The following is a 23333-nucleotide window of genomic DNA, read 5'->3' on the forward strand; positions in this document are numbered from 1 at the left end:
GCCTTGGTTTCCCATTTTTTGGTAGTTATACATTTTTTGCATTCCAACATAGACAATCTGGTTGACAGGGATGAAACTTAAAAAAGACGTCAACATTTTCTGATTTTGGTCTCATAAACCATTGATTCTCATCAACACTTTAAGCTCGATCAATCAAAGTCTCATCAGCACATGCTGATTTCTCAACTATGGGGACTTTTTGATGCTTCACTTTGGAATCTTATTCCCTTTCTAATTCAATCTATAGATTGGGGAGCTGCCTCCTTTACAGTAGCATCCCTACTTATTTTAGTCCTTGGGCCTTCAGCAGTTTGTTTACCTGCTTCAGTTCTGAAGGTGGTGGATGTGATGCCGCCTTCGAGAGAAACCAAATCTTTTTTGGGCCTAAAAATATCAGTCACATTTTGGTAATGGCTTGCCTCTTTCTATTTTGTATATTTTACTTATTTTTTGTTCTTTCTCAGATCTTCCTTTCTTGTGCAATTTCCTATTTCCAAAGGTTGCATGAGTCAAAGTCACATCGCCACATGCTGATTTCTCATCTACAGGGTTTTCTTGACACTTCTTTTCAAAATCGTTATCACTTTCTACTTCAATGTAGCCTTCTATTTACTTGGGAGCTGCCTTATTTCCAGTAGCTTCACTGCCTATTGGAGTTCTTTAGCCTTCAGTTTCAGTACTGAAGCTAGTAGACGGGCTGCCGCCTTTGAAGAAGCCAAATATATTTTGGGCCTAAAGATATCAGTCACTTTTTACTATTGGCTAGCTTAATTCTCTTGCATTTTTTTCTTTTTATTTTCACGTTCTTTATCAGCTTCTCCTTTCTAACGTGATTTTCTCTTCCCAGCACCTTTCAATACCATAGTGAAAATCTAAAATGATAGATGAAAGGGTTCTCAAAGCTGATGCAAACTGATAATAAATTGGAAACAAGATATCCCTTATTATGCTTCAGCACACATCAGAAATATTGTTACCGGAATTTAAAAAATGACAAGATTTGATATCAATCTGACAAGCTTTCAGTGTTTCTATCATGTGACATGGTGTCATGGAGGCCATCACTCATAAGGTATGCACATGAAACACATAAGCATGCTACAACCATAGGTATGTCATGTTTGTTATGGGAGAAACACCATAGTAAAAAAACACCTGATGCATGGGGCTTGATTATACGGTATAGAGAAACTGTTGTGTCACTTGTGCATAGAGCATGCTTTGCACAATTTCATTTCCTGAAGAAAAAATCCCACAGATTCAGGCAGCTATTAAGCTGTACACATAGGATCACTCTCTCTCTTGCAGATACATGTTCTGGATTTCAAACATAAAAATAATTCTAACTCAAGATTTTTTTCAGTCATGCAAGTTTTTATTGGGAATTATTATCATTAACACTAGAATTACTTTTTTTGTTTCATCATTAATAATTATGTAAGCACCGGTGAGGCGTGGCCAGCAAGATGGCTCCACAAGCCTGACCCAAAATCCAACTCTAAGCCTGCATTCAGCGAGTCCATGGACCCACTGATTATCTATATGAGGACACTGCCTTCAATTCTGCTGGTGACTAAGGGAACAATACTGCAGAAACAAGAAAGGAGCTGAGACCCCGGCCATCTGCCGTGCCTGGAGTCCCTCCCTCGAGCTGCGCTTTGGCATATCAGAGGATGGGGCCCGCTGCTGGGGGCATGGTGGTGGAGCGACAGCAAAGACCGTTGACCGTGCTGCTGCTGGAGGAGGACGAGGATTTGAGAGCTGCAGTGTCCAGGTGACAAATGGATCTGTAGTGGTGTGACTGGTGACTGTCTCCCTTCATCGCCTGGAATACCTCCAGAAACTGGGCCTATGGTCAAAGTTGAGAGACAATGTCACAAAGGGCAAAGGGGAGGAGGACAGAGGCCCATGTCGGAAGAGTGAATGAGGGGCAGCTGTGCTGATTACACCCCTGGGGCTAGGCCGAGGTGAGTCCACAGCAGAGAGGCTGGGCTGAGGACCACATTGTCAGAGGCAAGAGATTGAGGACTGATGGCACCAGGCGATGGAGCCTGGCCCACTGCTTAATGATCAGGTGCGCTGCCATTGGCCCATTAGAGCCACTGAGGAGGTTGGAGCTGGTCTTGTGTGTGGCGGAATAGAGGACAGCCATGCCTGGACCAGAGCAGGGCCTGCTGTGGCTGACTCTCCTTGTGGCTACCACTAAATAACTTCCAACGCCTGCCTCTAGAAATTAATGGAGGAGATCGCAGGTGGGTGGGTGGAGTGCTCGGGCCAAGTGGAACTACCACTGAGAGGAAGCACAGAGCGGTCCACCGTGTACTGTGGACTGTTATGGGTGGTTCCTCTCTGGTACATGGTACAGCTTATGTTTAAGGATTGACCCCGAGTATGTGCTGAATGCGCTGTTTTTCATGGGCAATTGAGATTATGAGATACCTGTAGGCCAACCAGATGTGAGACACTGAGGGAAGAAGGTAGACTCACGTGGGTGGTCCTAGAGGAACCAGTGGCTATATCCTATCACCTGTGCAAATGATGGGAGCAACAAAGGAGTCCTGGGAGGGCTAGCAGAAGACTGGCTCAAGAAAGCAACCATACCCGTCGACTGGGAGCCCCCTAGGCACTAAAGAAGCTCAGGGGAAAATGCACTGTGGAGATACAGTGGAACATTGGGGACTCTGCTGGTGTAGTACTACACTTGGGAAGCAATATTCTCATACCTTGGCACTGCCTGAAGGGGTAGAGAGGATGAACATGACCAAAGACCCTCGACCCCCCCAAACAGAGGAAGCTTGATAAATTCGCAAAGGACATAAGTCCCCTTGCGGAGCCCAAAGATGGAGTGCCAGCCATGCCCAATAATGCCAAACTCTTGCAGGCTATCAGTACCTCATGTGAGGCTCTAGATGGCCACATTGGTGAGGTACGCTCCAAGGTCACACTGCACTGCTCCACCAACATCTGCGTAATGTTGCGGTATGGGTTACAAATACTGACAACAGAATCTCAGAACTGGAAGACATATCACAGACCCTGCATAAAGAGATCAAAGACTTAGAGGGAGCAATGAGGGAGGTTGCCTGCAGGGTAGAAAACCGTGCAAGATGGAACAACCTGTGCTTTGTAGGCTTCCCAGAGGGCACGGAAGGTGCAGACATGTGCGCCATCCTAGGACAGTAGCTGAATACCTCCCTGCCAGAAGTGCAGTTCTCTATATGCTTTGTAATAGAACAAGCTCAACGTGCACTGGCGATGGGACCTCCTGCAGGTGCTTCACCAAGGCTTTTGACTGCCCACTTCTTAAACTATCATGATCGAGACATGATACTCCGTGATGCATGAAGACTGGGAAAAGTCCGTTATAAGAACTCCAAAATCATAAGATTTCCAGACTACTCCCAGGAGGTGCAAAAACAATGACACACCTTCAATTCGGTGAAGGTGAAATTGTGGATATCACATATACAATATATTCTTCAATTCCATGCAAAATTCAAGGGGCCTTACTTCTTTCAGACCCCTGAGGAGGCATGAAGTTGGATAGAAGAAAGATCTCTATTAAAAGACCTACAAACGCCTGATGTGAGACACGACTGCCAAGAGGAGAGAGAAGCCACCTGGATGATTCCACAATGTCTGCAACGGGTCCACAACAGTTTTCAATACCTGGGCATCTATATAACACAAAATGTAGACAATAATCTGAAACACAACATCTGTAGAGTACTGGCTAACTTCTGCAAAGATGTGGAACGCTGGTGGGGACTGCCCCGCACTTTGTTGGGAAGAGCCGCCATGTCCAAAATGATCATGCTACCCAAGTTGTTATTCTCCCTGTAAAATACTTATTACAAAATTCCAGATGACATATTCACTAAAATAGCTACAACGTTCCGGAATTTGTTATGGGATAGTGGGTCCCCTAGGGTAGTAGAACACTTCGAAAAAATTGGTATGATGGAGAAATTTCTTTCCCAAATGCGCGAGCCTACTACTGGCCGATCAATGATGGGTGCAATGCACCAGGCGATCATCCTACCTATCCACTTGAGCAAATGCAATTTCAAACCCACTCTCATTTACATTATCTCTACAGAGGGAAGGGATGGTGGATTCTTTAATCTGCTAAGCAGACCACAATAGACACCTGGAGATGAGCAGGGAAATTTATGGGACAAAAAAGTAACCCAGGAGATCCCACTCTAGGAGGGATCACTCTTGAAGGAAATAGGGAAATTGAAGGGCTATACTGCATGGAATACAATAGGTTTATCCAGGGCTGGAGATGTCTTGGTGGAAGGGACCCTAATTTTGTTTGCCCAACTACGGAGGGTGTACCAACTGCATCTGACACAATATTTTCAATACATACAATTTAGACATGACTGGCAGGCAGAAAAAATAGAAATTAGGGACCTACCAGAATATGCCCCTCTAGGAGAAAGGCTGCTCCAGGGAGACCTGGAAGAAAAGGCCATTTCCTAGACCTATAAAATGATTAACAAGAATATTCCTGACACCTGACATATTCTGCGGGATAGATGGGTAAGAGAGGTGGGAGAAATAGATGACACAGACGAGAACGCAGCCCTGATGCATTCCAGAGAAACTGCAACTTGGTCCCGGCTCTGACTGATACAGTATAAAACCCTTCATCGGGTATACTACGGCAGGGCCCGTCTGCATAGAATGAGCAGGACAGAGGACCCACAGTGTCTCCACTGTAAAATAGAAAGGGGATCATTCATTCACCCATTGCGAGAGATTTCAAAGATACAGGAATACTGGAGGGACATACTAGAGCTCAGTATATACTAAAGGACACCGTACCCATACCAGCAGATCCCAAATATGTACTACTGGGTGTGCCGACAGAAGTAGCCCTCCCAAGGACCAAATTCCTCTTTGCCAACCTAGGATTGACAGTAGCTAAGAGGGATGTGGCTAGGAATTAGGGGGGGTCCAGAGTTGCCGACCCTTAAGAAATGGATAAAGGCAATAGATCTCTATATGGCAGCAGAAAAAGTCACATACAGGGTGTGAGGGTGCCCGAGAAAGTTCTGCAAAGATATGGGCCCATGTATGAAATAATATGACATAGGTTTGGGGGATGATACATCCGAAATATAATGTATGTACCACTTTTTGGGCCTCCACTGCCTGCCAGGCTCTAGATTGCAATAGAGGTCATAAACTATTTTAATGTTTTTATACGATCATAACAATGTTGGGCCTGCCCTCCTGGATGACCTTACCCTTGCTGCTTTGTAATACCAAATATGAACAATGTTATATATGCTGTGTCTTATGTTCCAAAAAAACAATAAAAATAGATTAAAAAAAATAATAATAATGTCAGCTCCTTCTGTTTGCTTCTCTCCATCAGTAGATCCACATATGCCTGGGGTCCACACAAGTATCGAAAAAGCCTGAAATTATTTTTCCGAGTGCTTCCCAGAATTTGTTCAGAGACTGCAAATGGTTGAGTTAGATCACATGGGAATGGTGGTGTCCAAGACAGAGTAAGTGGCTTCTCTGCAGTGAAGTTTAAGAAATATTGTGGGGGATCATGTTTAACGTACAGACTGCACAATGTTGAGTGATATCATAATCTTAACTCTTGAAGAGACTGTTTCCCAGGACAGGCTCAGAGACCACTCAGTATAAACTAAAGTCAAAACAAAAGGAGAGACTGCTTCATTGAACAGACTGAGGCATGGTATGAAACAGAATTAGATCACAACTGAAGAAGAGACCGCTCCTTAGGACAAGCTCAGAGATGGCACAGTACAGATGCACATCACAACCTAGAGATTACTGCCCAGGTCAGTCTAAGAGAGAGTGTAATTGCATTCTTGCTGTGAAGGATTCTTCAAGAGGCCACACAGTACTGATCACAACACCCTACGGGCCACTCTTGTCTTTTCAGCCAAAAGTGCTATACATTATAAACTGTTTTAAGACTGTTTCAATGCCATAACTTTACAGCATAAGAACAACATTCTGATATTCTTTTTTGTATTTACAATACATTGTTACTCATATTGTCACACATTATGCACTAAAATGCCCTACATAAGCACCAAGTCCAGAATGCATGGAAATGTCACAAATGGCACCCAGGCCAGAATGTATGAGAAGTTCACACTAAAGCACCGAGGCCAATAGCGCTGGAACAATTTTGGGTTCTGTCATCAATGTTACATCACTGAAGTCACGGGATTGTGAAAAATTCAAGAATCACAAAAAGAACAAGGGTAGCAAATGAACCACGCATATTCCTGCAGAGGTGGTGAGGGTGTATTATGTAGGCAGTGGAGGGTTTTGAAGACCACTGTTGCAAATATATTACTAAAACAGGTGGTGGTGGCTCTCTCTCATTTAAAGACAGCACGTTTTCCATTGAAATTGCGCTTCAGAAAATATTTGCTTACCACCCAGTAGGGTGTCTTGGTTTATTTTGATCCTATTAAAATCCTTGTTTTCATCACAGATTCAAATTATTTAAAAAAGTGCTTCCTTCACTTTTCTAATTGCTGATATAAATTGAAATATTTGTGCAGTTCCTTCACAGCTAGTTTTTTTTTTGCAGTCACAAAAATATAAGTAAGCACCACTCTCCATTTAAAAAGAATTAAAAAAAGCAATTTGTCAGATGACTTAACTTAACGCACAGCAAATGTGACAAGATGAAAACAACAAAGTAAAGGCATCTTCATTGCTTATTCACCTTTTGAACTCTACCCTGATTATTTTAGGGGTGCTGTAGCAGTCCCCTTCCTTCTAGCGCCATTTCTCCTATTATCAAGCTTCACGCTAATCCTGTTAGAGACAAAAATAGCAGCGCTAACCACGGTTAATGCTGCTTTTTTACGTCTGCTAATTTTCAGATTTAGCCATGTAATCCAATGGAAGGTGGATTACATGGCTAAATCCACCATGGGCTATTAACAAGGATATCCCTATCCTTGTAGTTTTATCACTGCATTACCAGCGATAACCTCCCAAAATGCCGCTATCACTGGATTTTTTATCGCCTAGGCAGTTAGCGTTGTTAATAACGCAATAACCAGGCGATATTATCCAGCGATAGCGGGCGTTAAAAAAATTAACGCTAAGCGCCCTTAGCATTACTTTTCCCTGTTCCTTGTTAATATGCCCATCCGTCTCTTCCTTCTTGGCCAGAGAAGACAAGGAGAGTGTCCTACTTCTTCTGGTCTGCCCCTGGCAGCTGCACCTCTCTCTCTTCCTCTTATTCCCTTTCTTTCTGTTTCTGTCTGGCTCCTGCCCACTTGCTGAAAACCGTGACTTCAAGAAAGGACTCTTACCCTCTCTTTCCCCTCCTTTTTTCCCTTCGTTCCCCTGTGAACTGGATCCAAGAAAGAAAGAAACGCTTTTGCTGGAATTGTCTTCTTTTTCTGACTTTTTTCTATTCTGGAGTGCAGCCCCAGGAGGAACAAAAAATAATAATAATATAGCAAGACAGAATGGTCGCAAACAGGGCACATTGGTCTTGTTCACACCCACACACATTAGTGCCAGTTTAAAGAGTTTGCCGGTGAAGCACTACTTTCGCTGTCTTGTCTTTCTTTAAACAGCATTGTTTTGCCCAGGCGGGGAGGTGCACCATTGCTGGAGGTACTGCAATACCTAGTTGATGCGTGGAGTGGAAAACCTTTAATGTGTTTCCTATCAGCTGTTTTGCTTATTATAGTTCATAAAATGTGTACTGAGTCTCTGTGTCTATAGATGTGGTCTTTTTAAACCATACTGCTAATGTTTTGTAAGGATATAAGCAATGGACATTAAAATCAGGCCCTTCCTGGCCCTGTAGTCATGCCCTTAACTAAAAGGCAAAAACACTCAATTGATTCTGAATAATTAGTGTAAATGTATTCAGGTAACCATGGTGTGACTGCTTACATTTCACATGCTTTACTTAATCTTGCATTCCTATGATTGTTTCTTTTTTCCAGGAAGTTGTAACTTTTTTTTTCCTGGCAGCATATTACTCTTGTCTAGTGCATAATTTGAATTCAGTGACATGCAGGGGTTTTGATAGCGGGGCCCAATTGGGCTGTAGCTGAAGGCAGCTTTTAAATCTGCCCTGTAATGTATTAAGGTTGGATAATGCAAACTTAGCATCTATGGCCATACTCACCACACCAGTCTGCTCGGCCTTTGATGCTCTCAATCCTCGTGGCTCGATGACACTGGAGAAAGCACAGTCTTGGTCCAAGATTAAACTTCAAGTTCACTCTGTCTCAGAAGCATCCAAGCAGCCCTGCTCACGTTTGCAAGGAATATTACAGCAGAATTACTGGGGGGGAGGGGCATGCATTTGAATATTATTTAATACTTATGCTCTGTGCTGTACAGAGCATAAGCATTGAATATTATTATCCAAATGAGTGCCAAGGTGACAGTGATGACAAGGAGCATGATGGCAGGGTGGACCAACCAACACCAGGGACACCAAATTTGTATCGCTTTCGCACTACTAGATTGAATGATGGCCATTGGGGTGGGGTGGTGTTAATATTTTAAACAAAAAAACTTAGTGCAGGCTTGCGCGTGTTGCAACTACGCTGCTACAATGTACTTGCTGCTGGCACCGGCCAGGTATGAGAAGCGTAGGCTGGCAGCCTCATGGTCTTCTTGGTGCAGAGTCCAGACTGTCACGGTGGCCTTGTAGTTTTGCTACTGGGGCCGATATTGCTAAAAAATCGGTCCCCAGTAGCAAAACCATCCCCCCCTGACAAAACCACCCCCATGCTTTCGGCCTACCGGGGCATTGTACTGAGCTCAGCATCAACAGTCTGGCCCTGGGGAGCACACAGGAGACAGCCCACAGAGCGCATAGCTGCCAAGGTTTCAGATTGCTTATGTGTGACATTTTCATATTTTTAGTGTAATTATGAGTGACATTCAACGACTATCAGTGACACTTTCTTGCAAGCAAAATCAAGCAATGAAGATGAGGTAAACATATAAATAGTGCTTTAAATGGGCTGATACTGTCGGGTACTGAGTACCTGCACTTCTTTAATTTGAAAGGGAGAGTACTGGCACCTCTCAGCAGTGCTACAATACAGCAGCAAGGAGGTACTCTAAATAGTGAGTACCTGCACTTCTATAGTTCCATTTAGAGCACGGCATATGAATATCAGAAATTGTATCCATCGCAACAAGGAGAAACTCTTAGAAGATCTAAAATAAAGCTGCCAAGTTTTCAGATTGCTTTGTGACATTTTTTGGGTTTCAGTGTACTAATGAGTGACATTTAACTGTCAAATGTGTGACACTTGAGAGTGCCATTTTTTCTCGACTGAAACCCAGCAATCAAGTCAATGGAAAGAGATACAGTTCAGAAATTCCCCCTTTTAACCAATAATAAGTTCTGAAAAGACCTTAAAATGTGTGCAGAAACTCCTGAATTGTATGGTCACTAACCTACTGCTCCTTTCTGAGATAAATGTTACAGGAAGAACAATCGAGGAGCACCATTTCATATTGCATGCTAGCTAAAGGCTTGTCTTTTAAACCTGCATAAATCTGGAAATTGTTACACAAATTAAGACATAATATTTAGAATCATTAAATGTGAACCAGATTAGTACAATAGTCGCGTAGGGCCCGATAAACAGAACTAACTTAAGACAAAATCCTAAATATTACTACCATGTTGGTATTCACAGAAGGCACTTACTCATTTTGGTATTCACAGAAGGCACTTACTCATTTCGGTATTCACAGAAGTTAGGAGTCCTAACTTTAGGACTCCTAAATGCCTTCTGTGAATACCGAAAGTCTTAAAGTTAGGATTTTCTCAGTTTAGTAGTAGTAAAGTTAGGAGTCCTAACTTTAGGACTCCTAAACTGAGAAAAATCCTAATTTTAAGACTTTTGGAATTCACAGAAGGCATTTAGGAGTCCTAAAGTTAGGACTCCTAACTTCTGTGAATACCGAAGTGAGTAAGTGTCTTCTGTGAATACCAAAATGAGTAAGTGCCTTCTGTGAATACGAAAATGGTAGTAAGTTTAGGATTTTGTCTTAAGTTAGTTCTGTGAATCAGGCCCACAGTGTTTGAGCGAAGTAGCAGTATTTTCCCAAGTGTCTATAACAAGTTAAGAAGCAGATTATATTGTATTTAATCAAATTAGTGCTGGACTCACTTAACTGTGTGTCCAGAAGTGCAACCCCACGCCAGTGTCTGCCACAGGCAGTGTGAGGCAGCAGAGGAGCTTGAGCATGTTCTTCGGCAGAGTTGATCACTAAGTTGTGCAAACACAGCAATTCAATGCAGCTACCAACACACATGCATCCAGAATGTGTCATATATCTCTGATGGGCGTGCCATATCTGAATGTATATGGAATTTTATTGAATTATAAAATACACAGGGTCAGGTGCTTTTGATGAAGAGTGAAGCTTGGAGTGAATGTGATTTTTTTTGCTGTTTTATATGGCGCGAACTCGACGTGAAGGTGTTGGAGTGCTTTACAAGATCACCAGTTACATTACACAAGAACACAATCATTTTTGGTTATTTTGGGCAAGGGTATATGAAGTGGTTTGCCCAGAATTTTTTCTGTTCCAAGTCAGTAGTTTTCAGTGGTGGCTGGTAGGGAATGGGGGGTGTGAGGTGTTGAAAATATATATTTCTTTAAAACACATACCTTTTCAGATGGCCACGCCACTCCTCCGCTTCTCTGCTCTTCCTGACTCCAGTCCAAAGGAAGCTGCAGGAAGCACCCAGCATACAGGCTCCCCTGAGCCAATCAAAATGCTGCAATGCAGCGTTGTAATTGATCTGAGTGCTGTGGATCGGCGCCCAGATCGGGAGAGGGAGCCAGTGCATATCTCCCACCAGGCTGTCCAATACAGCCTGGTGGGGAATATGCAAAGTGTGGATGACTGTTTGGTGGGCCGAAACAGCGGTCCAATCAGTCATATGCACTTAGCGTGCACAGTCCACTCCTTCTCCCACCCTGAGCCAACAGCCCAACCCCGCCCTAACCCAGCCCAAAGCAACCAATAATAAAGCAATAATACCCTTATTATTATCGTTTTATTTTTCCCCGTTTCACTGCTCTAAGAGCACTAGGGCAATGCTCCTCCACCTTAGCGGAGGAGCTGCCACTGGTAGCTCTACGGACAACTCTCCCAGCGCCTTGAGACCCTAAAGGATGATTAGTTGTGCTTTATAAAATCCCTGATTGATGGATTGATTGGTCGTAGTGCCACATCCTTTCGATTTACGCCTGCTGCACAGACAGTGGTAATCTTCTGTCACTGAAAGAAAAGTGTCCTGGATCCTGCACCCCGGCATGGGAACGTTTTGTTATGTTAACTTGCCATGCTGTGGATCAACCTGCACCGTGAGGTTGCCCTACTTATCCCAGGCAGGAGATCCTCCACTGCAGAATGGATGCTGGTGTGATGATAAGCAAGGAAAATAATGCCTTATGTGCTCTGGGGCCGATGTGTGTGTGCAAAGCTGCCCCGAGGAAGCAAAGGGCGGGAGGTGCACAATTCATGGGGTGTACAGCTCGGTGTACAGCTCGGTGCCACTATGGAGCTTCGACACTATACACATCCTACTTATGCATTTTAGTCCAGTGATGCGGACGCCAGTACTAAAATGCATTTGTCGAACTCCTGATGTGTGGTACTTGACAGGGCTGCGGTGGTGAAGATGCGATGCAGTCTCCAGAAGAGGGTGACTGTCCAAAGAAGGAGGCAACAACGTATGTGGGCATAGATGGCCCTGGGAGAGGTCTCCCACTGCCCGCCCTCTCATCCACAGCAGCAGGTGGTGAAGAGTGAAGATAACCTGGCCCGGACCTGACATCTGGGGACCATGCTGTGAGTTGAAGCAGCCTTCAGAGATTGCACCTTCATACTTGACAGCAAGGAGTGTAACAAAACAGGACAAATAGCATAACAGGATGTCCCAAGGCCACACTCATTTGTGAGCCCTCCATGAAGGATGGGCTTGATAGGACAGAGGCATGGAGCCTGCAGGCAAGGAGGAGTCTGCAATTAGTTCACCGGAGAGAGGTCCCCTAGGGAGCGCAGGCAGAGGTGCTACGAGGAGGATATTGCCAAAAGAGGAGAGGGGACCAACAACAACAGGCAAATGTACCCTTCAGGCCTATCAGGGCAACAGTGATGGGGTAACATGCCCAGATTGGACAAATATGCATTGCGAAGTGAGGTGGGGGCACACGAGATGGCACAGGACAGAGACACTGGAGAGAAGCAACCAGGAGCCCACACTGAAAGTCCTGATGTAGGCAATCAGAGACGTATGAACCAACCTGGAGGAGAAAATCAATAAATTGGCCCTCACCATCACCCTGATCCATGTGGAATTTCAAAACATGTCTACATGTGTCAATAAGACTGAACCAAATTATTTTTTCTCTGTTTGGACCACTATCTGTCCAAACGTTTGCTACATCACATATTACCATCGTAACCATATTTAAGAATATTTCATGACTATGAAGTTTCTCCCTTTGCTTCGATTAAACATGGTTTAATGCTATCACGTACATTAGTTATCTTTTTTATGACATCCTGTTATATGTCCTAACAGTTGTTTGTGTCAGAACCTGACTTTATTTGAGTAATTTCTCCACCTTGATGGGCTTTCTATTTCCCTTAAGGTGGCGCTTGCTTAAACCCTAAGTGGGCCATCAGTTCACCTTAGATCCCTGGGACCATCTGGCATGCATGTGCTGCACCTGGGGGCTGCCTGCGCATACTCCACCTGGCACCGACATCGAACAGAGACACAGCCATGTTTCCTATGGAGCACCTACATGCCCATTGGGGACATGTTCCGTACTCTCATACCGATGTCCGCACCTATCACAGGTGTAGCTGAGACTCCTAGCGTTCTCGCATTATGGATTCAGGCTATCCATCACCATGGCAATGGGACACGCCTCCCACGTAACATTGCTGCCACATCTATGTGTATGTTCTGAGGGTTGGTCTACCCATCGCCAGTCAGACCCCAAAGTCCAGCACACCTGTAATCACTCTTGACCACACACCTGGAGCCAATCCTGATACCTTTAAAAACCTACTCCCCAGTCTCATTCACTAACTCCAGGTCAGCAGGGAATGGTAGGTCAGGGGTAAATTACCACATTGGACTATTGGAGTACTAACAAACCAATACTACATATGTTATCTTTTATCTCTTTTCCTTCAGCTAACTCCTATTTGGTACACCTATTTTTACCAATTTATTTCTGTAGCTAAGTGTGATCCTCTGCCCATACCTAAGGGGCACAGTTACTACTCTAATAGGATACGATCCCTATTCCTTACTCTTGGCATGCACTACCTTACAATATACCATGCCCTATTTATGTGTTCAGTGTTATGTTTTATGTTCTACTGTGTCCTCCACGTGTGGTCAGCTGCCTGTTGTGTTTGCTTTACTGTGCACATTTTACTGCGGGGCAACAATGCACCCTCAGCATGTTTTAATTACTATGATGGCATACTACATATACCAAGGGAGTGTCAACCCATTGAGCCAGAGGTGACACCCCAGAATAGCTGTCTTTCTTCTTTCTTACAGGTCAGAACTTCGATGTCCTGTACCGCAGCAGGCACAGTTGTCACGTTTTGATTGGGCACATTCACTTTACACACCTCCGCTCCCAATCTGGTTCAGGGCAGGTATTACTATTTGGCCCTGAAGAAGTGCCTAAGATCCAGCTGGGCCATAAGGCATGAAATGTGTTGACCCTATGTCACTTATCTTGAAGCTGACAAGGTTCATTGGCTCCTGTGACAGCACCCTTGTTGTAATTCCTGTCTAGGGGACCACCTTATTAAAACGGTTCTCAGTACCCCTCAGACTATTTTAAATCACAGAGCACACCACCCTACACTCACTACATCCTTGCTTACACTCATCAGTACGGCTTAAAAATCAGAAGATCTCCAGTAAAAAACCCTCCCTTGAGAAACCCTTTGGGCATTGCAGCACCGCCACAACGAGGAGCAGCCCAATGATGAAGCATAACATCCATCTGGGTGTGTTTGAGGGCAATCACTTCTGATCACTCAGATCCCTAGATCCATTAGATCAGCTTCCTTCTTATTCCTTATCGACAGCTTCTCATCTCTCCCTCTTTTTCTTGCCTCTTCTGAAGGAACAGCATCCTTCTTCTGCACGAATACTTCACACATCGCCTCTAAGTCTGACTGCTCTGCGCAAAGTTACCAGGTGGCTGAGCACAGGTTTTTTGGGGGGTTTGCTTGTTCCTTATCCTGACTGGAATTGTGGTTGCTGCTCGACCAGGGCTGACACCTCAGTCAACCAGTAACCCAACTGCTAACACACCTGATTGGCAACAATTTTCCTTCTTGAGGAAGGGTTGCTATACAAGGTCCTACGACACGAGGGGTTTACCGCCGGGTCCAGAGGTGTGGAGATACTATCCAGGAAATCCCTTCCATTGAAGATAACTAACACCTGGTTAGTTTGGGGAGATTCTATGCCGCAGTGCAGGAAGAATTGGACGGGAAAAACATTGCGCTGGTTTACTGGTATCGTCCCACCCCGACTACAATCCACACTGTTTCCCAAATTAGTGTATTGGCTGATCCAGCTTTCAGATATCACACATGTGGGAGGGGGAGATTTCAACCTCACCATGGAGGGCATACAGGATAGACTTTGGAGAGGGGGACAACAACCTGGACCAACCTGAGACTATGTGATGCTTTGAGAGAGACTCATCTCATAGATTGACAATATTACTAAATGCTTATAGGAAAAATTGATCCATGTCACTGATTGACCATGTTCAGGTTTCAAGGGCACAAGGGGTACACTTCCAGAGCACTAGGCATTTACCTACAGGCATATCAGACCATGCCTTGATATGTACAATGCTGATACTCACAGGAGGGCAGAAAAGGCATAAAAAAAACCAAGAAGAGCATAAATTATGTATTCCAGATTATTTTGAATGTTCGAAGCCTACAATGGCCAGGCAAGATCTGTGTGTCTGTGGTAGTGCTATTTGAACACACACCTTTCTTTACATGCATAAGCACAAAACTCACTCCTGCTCTTTTCTTTTTGATATTCTTGTCACAGAAGAAGTATCCCTGTTTGGTGTAACATTCCCAATGACCTCCAATGTAAAGTCAAGTGATCAGACATTAGACATAGCAAGGTACTGAACTGTGGCATGCAAGATGATGCACATACCATCATACATAGTAAACTTGCTCCAGTTCACCACAGCAGATTTGAGCGCTCAGTTAGCTATTGTTGGGCACTTGCAGAAATGCCATTTGTTTTGGCCTGCACGTTCTAAAGATAAGGAACATTAATGAATACATATCTCCAAACGTATATAGATTTATGTTCTAAAAGAATTTAATATCCATATACGATCTGCACTAGTACTCAATAGTTAAACTATTTTACTGCAAATATAATGAAATAATATCCCTATAAAGTGTCATTTGGGACACTTGTTTAGATTTACCCATGATACAAGTTGAAGGGCCTGCTGTAGTGGGGTATCCTCTTTTACTTATGCAATGTATAGTGACAAAATAGCACTGCATGCTGTGATGGTTTATCTTCCTTCATTAGTGCACAGTCTGGTGATATGTGTCATGGATGGCAGAGGCGATCCACCAATGCCGAGAACACATGAATGAATCCATGAGAAACTATTCTCTGAATCTTGATGGAGAGCATTCATGACTACACAAAAGCAAACTCAACAGATAGAGTTTACACACTACATAGGCTACTGTGTTCTTCAATAGAAGACTGCTAAGTCAACCTGTCGAAAATACTGCATGGTATAGTGCTTTCTGTATGGTAGGAAACCATGCCAGTAGCTCAAATGCCCACACAAGCTCTTCACAAATAGGGAGAGTACCTGTGTTTCTCTGCACTCGTGTGTTGATCAGTATGAAAGAGCACTAATATCAGCATCAACATGAAGAGTCTAGTAATAATTAATCAGGTGGAGTATCCCTGGTCAAAAAGGAAGATCATCCTGGAGTCATTCTGAAGCCATCTGATGAGTTCAGCTGAGCTATTCCTGTAATTATCTGGGGACGTCATCCCAAACCATCCTGAAGTATGCCTATAGGGGGAAATATTTAAATGGGATGACTTGTACTGTAATCACAAAAACTACTCTAGGATGATGTTCCGATGACTTCCACTGGCAGGGAGCGATTACCTTGTACAACTCCACGAATACTAATTGACAACTTTGGGATGAGTGTGAATTACTCCAGGATGGGCTCCAGACAATTTAAGGATGATTGTGGATTATTCCTGGATGATCCTATTACCGCTTTAGGATGGAAGTTGATTACTCTGGAATGATCCCATGATAATTTCAGGATGAGTGTGGATTACTCCAGGATGATTTAATGCAACTCAAAAATGAGCATAGATTATTTAGGATTATATTAGGGCAACTACAGAATGAGCGTGGATTACTAGACCATGACTACATAAGGTCTTTAAGATGGTTATGAAATACTCTTGCAGGATTTTATGCCAACAGCAGGCCAAGTGTAGATAGCTCCCAGGTGATTTAATGAATAAATTAGAGTGGCTGTGGATCACTAATAAATCATTACGGGCTGGATTACACCTTAAAAATTCCAGGTTACAAGCACATTAGCCTACTGCCAGCATTTCCTTGCAGGGTCCCACTATTAGTTTAGGAATATGAATTTGCTGGTAGGGAAATATTTAGAGGATCACCTCCTCAATGAACCTTCTTGTCAAAAACAGGCCTCTTGGATGCAATATGCCTTCTTTATACAATACCATGAATTATTTGCAATGCCATGAGTTCTACAGTAAGACCTAGATTTACAAAAGTGTCACTTAACACAGCGCAACACCCAAATTTGTTGCATTGCATCACAGGGTGAGAGCAGGAAAGTGCCATGTCTACCCCTCTCCCTTGCACCACTGCACCATTAGGCAGTCGAGCACCATGCACACACATTTGAACTATGGTGCAAAAGTGGCTGCAAGAGTCTAGCTTAGGTTTTGTACTGGAAGGGCCCCCTTGCAGTACAAAAAATACTATGCCTAGAAAAACCTGAAAACTTTTCCCATTGTGGATGAGTGTTGTACCAAATACCAATTTGCTTTAATTTATAAATCCTGAACAGATTTTGCGTCCCGTCAGCATTATAAAACATAAGCAAACCAAAAACAAAACTGCCATAAATCTGGTCCTAATTATAAGATCAATATTCTCTTGCTCTGGAAAGATTACTTTTTAAAAGTCTACCGTGAGATGCGGGCACTGTACAAAATAAATCTCAGAAACATTCCTTTTGGCTAGCTTTGTGCTGTAGAAATACCATATGCATACAAAAGTAGTGGCTTCAACAATGTTATACTTTGCATTCAGATAAGATTGACAACTTGTGCAGCTACTCCCATACTCCTGACTCACTGGGACTTGCCTTACTTTGAGGTACAGAGCATTATCTGAAGCTGTTTAATGTTGTGACCAGTGGCAAAAGACTGAAAAAAGTAATGGTTAAATGAAAAAGCATCAAAGGGGATGTGTTAACATGTAATTTTATTGCTTTAATACACACCTTTGGCCCTATAGGAGCCAGGATACTGAAGAAGAGAACATAAATAAAGTCCAGGACACTGTTCAAGAGGGGAAAAATGCCAGAAAACTGCAAAAAGAACAAAAAGGCTTAATGAAAGCCAGCAACTTCAATGTTTGTTTTTAGATTCAGAGTTTTCTTTAGTCCTCTTCCAGCATTGCAAATCTTGATAGCCAGCCTTCATCCCTGCACATAGACTTCGTAGAGTCTGGAGGAAAAAGACATGAACATACATCAGCATTATGTTAACACCACTATTTTAGGTTTTTAATAGGACTGGGCTGCCTTTAAAATGTTTCAATCCTTTTATTTCATATAGTGTGCCCGATGAGATATAGTTACAAGGGTTCATAAGTTTAACATTAAGGTTACTTGGTCAAAGAGGTAATGGTGAGAGCAAGGCATTGATGAAGAGGTGGGCAGGAGGTAAAGAAAGAAGACTCACCTGTCCAAGTGAAGAAACCGCTGCTGTTCACCAGACGCTTTCTGTTTTCCTCTGCAAACAGAAATCAGTCAATACCAGATTTCATTTACAAAACCATTATGGAGGCAGCCATGTTGAGCCTGAACTCTACTTACAGTATTCGTATTTGGAAAACAGTCTAACAAATGACCATACTGACCAGAAATTCAAATAGGACCTTACAACCAAATGCTAGGAACAGGGCAACTGATCTAATTATTGGGAGAGCTGAAATTAAATCCCAACTCAAGGCTATGCGCCAGATTTGCATGTCATTTGTAGTGCAAATTCTCAATGAGTTACAACCCCTCACCCATTGCTCTTTTGCAAACGGCTGTTAGTTAAGTGTGAAGGAGTCCATGTACAATAATATGATCCAGGACCACAAATGCAAACATATATTTTAACACTGTATGTATATTCATGTATTTTCATAGTCCTAAATCAGAGTGGAATGTGTTCCTGTAGTGGCTGGGTGTGGTACTGCTTGGGCAAAAGAATCCCCCAATACCAGCTGACAAGTGCAAACAGAGCCATGAGGCCATGCTTAGTAAGAGCAGAGCAAGGCACGTTTTCCCCATGGCACTGTTCACCGCCATGTGGAATGGGGCAATGACCACATAACAATGGACTCATGATTTTAAGGAACAGGGCACAACTCTGTGTTCCAGACCATGGACAATGGATATATAATGTCAGGTCACCAGCCTGATGATGTCTGATGACGTGAAAATGACTTCTAACGTAGTTGGATGATCATCCAATGACTCTAGGATGGCTTCTAAAGTAATCCTGTTTGACCTGGGTAGCCAGACTACCGAACAAGATGGCCGCGTGGCTCTGAAGCTCTGCGACCCATCCCAACATTTTCACCATATCTATGTGCTGCAAAGACATCCTACCTGTGATACGGGGCTGAAAAAGAGAGTGGCTGAGGCATCCTGGCACCGGAGCTTCCTCAGAGGTGAACAGGAGCTCTGTTCCCAGCTGGAGACCTTGAGCACTGCGGAGCTGGCTGCGAGTATGCGTGCAAGATCGGAATGGCGGCTGCCTGGTATCGGAGAACTGACTGCGCCACGGCCTGCTGACTAGGCCTGCTGCAGGGGGAGGCCTTCCACACACCGTCATCCTAGGGACTGCTCTTCACTATCGGAGCCCACGACATCGGGCAGCATGAAGGAGGCTGGGGATGTGAATGACCAGGCTGCCTCTTGGGATTGGAGGTGCTGCCGCGCAGCAGTTAAGCTGGCTCACGCTATTCCCGGAGGCCTCACAGTGACGGGGACCATGGGTGAGCCTGGGAGACAGCCGCCCGGCTGGTTGGGCTCGCGCAGTGCGTGCTGGGGCACTTCCCATGATTTGGGACTTCCTATTCCCTGGTGCATGTTTGGAATCCAGCCTCCGAATAAGTCTCAGCTGGGAGGCAGGGGCCGCACGAGAGCGGCCACCCTCTTTGAGGGCCTTTGCTTTTGCTTGCTGGAGGACCTCCTTGCCCAATCAGACCTCATATCCTCTACCAGCAAACCCGTTGGGGCCCCGCAGACGACGAAGCTGGAGGGCCAGGATCCTTTGACCCTTTGGGAAGAGGGTGAACAATGCTCTGCTGGCAAAGACACACTAACCGCAGGCCCCACTCTGGGATTAGTGGGGTGAGTGGCGGACGCTCTCTTGGCCACTCACTGCACTGGAGGCCAGGGGCTACTTGTTGGCCATTTTTCCCCCCTCCTGGACATTCAAATACAGCGGGGAGCACTGGGCAATTTGGGACAAGCTCTGAAACCGTATGAGTCACTCCTGTTGACAGCCCTCCTCCTCAGGTGGCCTTACCCTGGGGGCCAAACACTATGGCAGTGACAGTGCATGAGATTGTCCACAGATACTCCAAGCAGAGGCAACTTCAGTTTGGTAAACGGAAGGACCAGGGCACGTACCCCAGTGCGAGTATGGCTGAAGGAGGAGGCGTGGTGGGCCTGGAAAAACTGAACTGGACGGAGAGGACGCTCTAATGGTGGAGCTCATGGCTGGCTTCAGAGACCTAAATGGACGCTTTAACACCCTGGAAAAACAGCTGGGCAAAATGGGGGCCTGTATAGACATGAATGAGAAACAACTGGACACCGTTGAAGGTAGAGTGTCTGACCTTGAGGACGGTGCTGCACAATCGACCAAGCGAATAGATCTGATGGAAAAACTCCTCAAAAGTGTTGCGATGAAAAACAAAGATTTAGAGGCTAGGATTAGGCGCAACATTATACGTATACTGGGGGCTCCAGAAACTACAAACACTGGCCATCTGGACCACTTAGTAGAAACTCTACTGTTGTATCTATTTGGTAGGGTGTCCTTTACAACCTCCTTTCTAGTGGAAAAAGCCCACTGGACTCTGGGTCCCTGCCCTAACCTGGAATGTCCCCCCCAGGCTGCTAATTACTGGGACAGAGACACCGCGTTGCGGCTGGTGAGGGAGAAGGGCCAGCTGGTCTGACAGGGACCATCGATCTCCCAGTATCCTGATTTCACGGCCTTGGTGCAGGTGGCCAGACGGAAATACACAGGAGTCAACATAAAGGCTTGAGAATGGCTCTTGAGCCCTGTGACTGGAAATGTGGCAAAAATTATGTTTTGTTTTAGAATTTGCAATCTCCTACAAGCTTGGGTAACTGGTGTAGTGTTGCCAACCCCTCAGAATGTATCACTTTTCTGCTGGAATGTAGATAGGAGTGTCTTTTATTTATTTTTGTTATCTTTCTCCTACTCTTACATATGATCAGCAGCTTTGCTTTGTTGGGGCTTCCCTGTTATGGGTACAGCAGGGATGGGAGGTGGGTGGGGGTAAGGGATATAGATTAAGTGGAAAGTTTATGTTGGTTGCTTGATATGGTTGCTGTTTTCCACATGCCTCAACACTAGGTATACACACCCGACCTTACTGAATGCACCACATGACCATACGGGGTAGGCTGGCTGAGTTTTTGGAGCTTACACTAGTCACCTGGAATATCAGGGGTTTAAATAATACACGAAAAGGGAAACAGGGCCTGCACTATCTATAATGACACAAAGCAGACATAGTATTCCTGCAGGAGACACACCTCCTGCAGGCAACAACAACTGGATACACGTCCTCATGGGGGGTACACTGATACTTTCCTTATTACAGCACGTATGCCAGGGGGACCACCATTTTGATACATAAGCGTATATCCTTTCAACCTTCGATATTACACATTGATGCCGAAGGCTGCTATAGCATGGTTGTGGGCCACCTTATGGGGCACCACATGGCTTTTGTTTGTGTGTATGCACCCAACACGGATAGCCCAGAATTCTTACACAATCTGCATGCCCAGTTTGAGCAGGTAGATGCGGACTACATCTGCATGGGGGTGACTTCAATTTACTGTTAGACCCTAAACGTGACAGCACCGCAGACACCCCTGACTATCACCCAGATGAGCTAGCCTACACACGCTATGCTGCCCCATACGACACCTGAACGCACCTGGATTATTGGTTGCGGTCCCCTAATTTGGTACCATATCACAACGCTATACACCACCTCCCAAGAACACTGTCAGATCACTCCTCGGTTACCCTTAATCTTCAAGTGCCCAGAGCTGGTGGATGTGAGAGACTCTGGAAGGTTCCGGGGCAGGCACTACTCGACGAGGTCTTTCGCGCTGAGTTTCAGGCAGCCACTGTGGAGTTTCTTTATCTGAATAAAGGATCAGACAAATCCTGGGCTACACTATGGGTAGCGTTTAAAGATTACATGAGGGGCATTTGCATCTCAAAACATGATGGTATTCTAAAAGACCTCCAATGCACTCTCTTCCATTTGGAGGAGCAATTAGAAACCTTGGACTGGGAGCAAGCAAAGCGAGAAATACCAGCGACTCTTAGTCATCAGATGACTCTGCTATCTGAATTCCGCGAGGCAGCGGAGAGGAAAACAACCTTCTTAAGCAAATACGCCACCGCTAGAAGGTATGGGGAAGGGAAAGGCCAGGGCGCATGCTTGCATGGCTATTGCGGCCCACAAGAGGTCAACCGTACATAACTAGTCCTCAAAACAGTGCAGGCACCCAAATAACTGGCCCTCCAGCAATACGGGATGAACTCCTCGAGTTCTACACTAATCTCTACACGACGTGGGCAACGGACAATGCAGTTGAAAGAACAAAATATTTGGAGGAAATCGCAATGGTATGGCTGGCATTCACTCTGCAGCAATTCCTAACGGAGCCCTTCACAACCGAGGAAATAAATATAATCGATGCAATTGACTCCATGAATGGCACCAAGGCACCTGGCCACGACTGCTATATCGGTAATTTTTATATGGCATATAAAACACTGCTTGACCCATATATCCTTGAAGTATATCAAGAAGTACTTGAAAACAAAGTGCTGCCACCCTCCTTGCGTGAAGCAGTTATTTGCTCCCCAAACCCGGGAAGGACCCACAGCTTTGAGGCTAGTACAGGCCGCTTTCCTTACTTACATTTTATAATAGAATATTAGCAAAAATGATCGGGTGCGATTATGTCTCCTACTCGATCAAATAATCTCACTGGCTCCATCTGGTTTTGCCCCACATTGGTCAATAGACTTGAACGTACACACTTTATTTGCGGTGCTGCATGGGATCTCGCCGAACGTCCCAGCAGTTGCCACATTGCTAGACACCAAAAAGGCATTTGATTCCCTAGAATGGCTGGTCCTACTATCCACAATGAGTAAAATGACCATGCCAAAGGGATTTATTGTGCTCACTGCACTACTCTACACACAACCCACGGCCTGACTCAGGATAAACGGCACCCTATCCCCTCCCTTCACATTATCATGCAGCACGAGACAGGGCTGTCCACTATCTCCCCTACTTTTCATTCTCGCACTCGATCCGCTGATTTGGCATTTACAAGAGCGCCACCTCCATAGGGGGTTGCAGTTCAAAACAAGTCCACTCCTGGTAACGCTCTATGCAGACAACATTATACTTTATGTCCGTCACCCCCAGGAAAATCTGGCACCAATAATCAGAGAAGAAATCCTATTTGAAGTGTTCTCTGGGGTCCGCATAAATTGGAGCAATTCAGAAGTATTCCCCTTAACCACTGTTACAGCGATCCCGGACTGCAAATTCCCCTTGGCATGGTGCAATATATTGGTTAAATATCTAGGAATACATATACATAGTGAGACT

The sequence above is a fragment of the Triturus cristatus genome, chromosome 2_1 (assembly GCF_964204655.1).
Source record: "Triturus cristatus chromosome 2_1, aTriCri1.1, whole genome shotgun sequence".
NCBI classification, from domain to species: domain Eukaryota; kingdom Metazoa; phylum Chordata; class Amphibia; order Caudata; family Salamandridae; genus Triturus; species Triturus cristatus.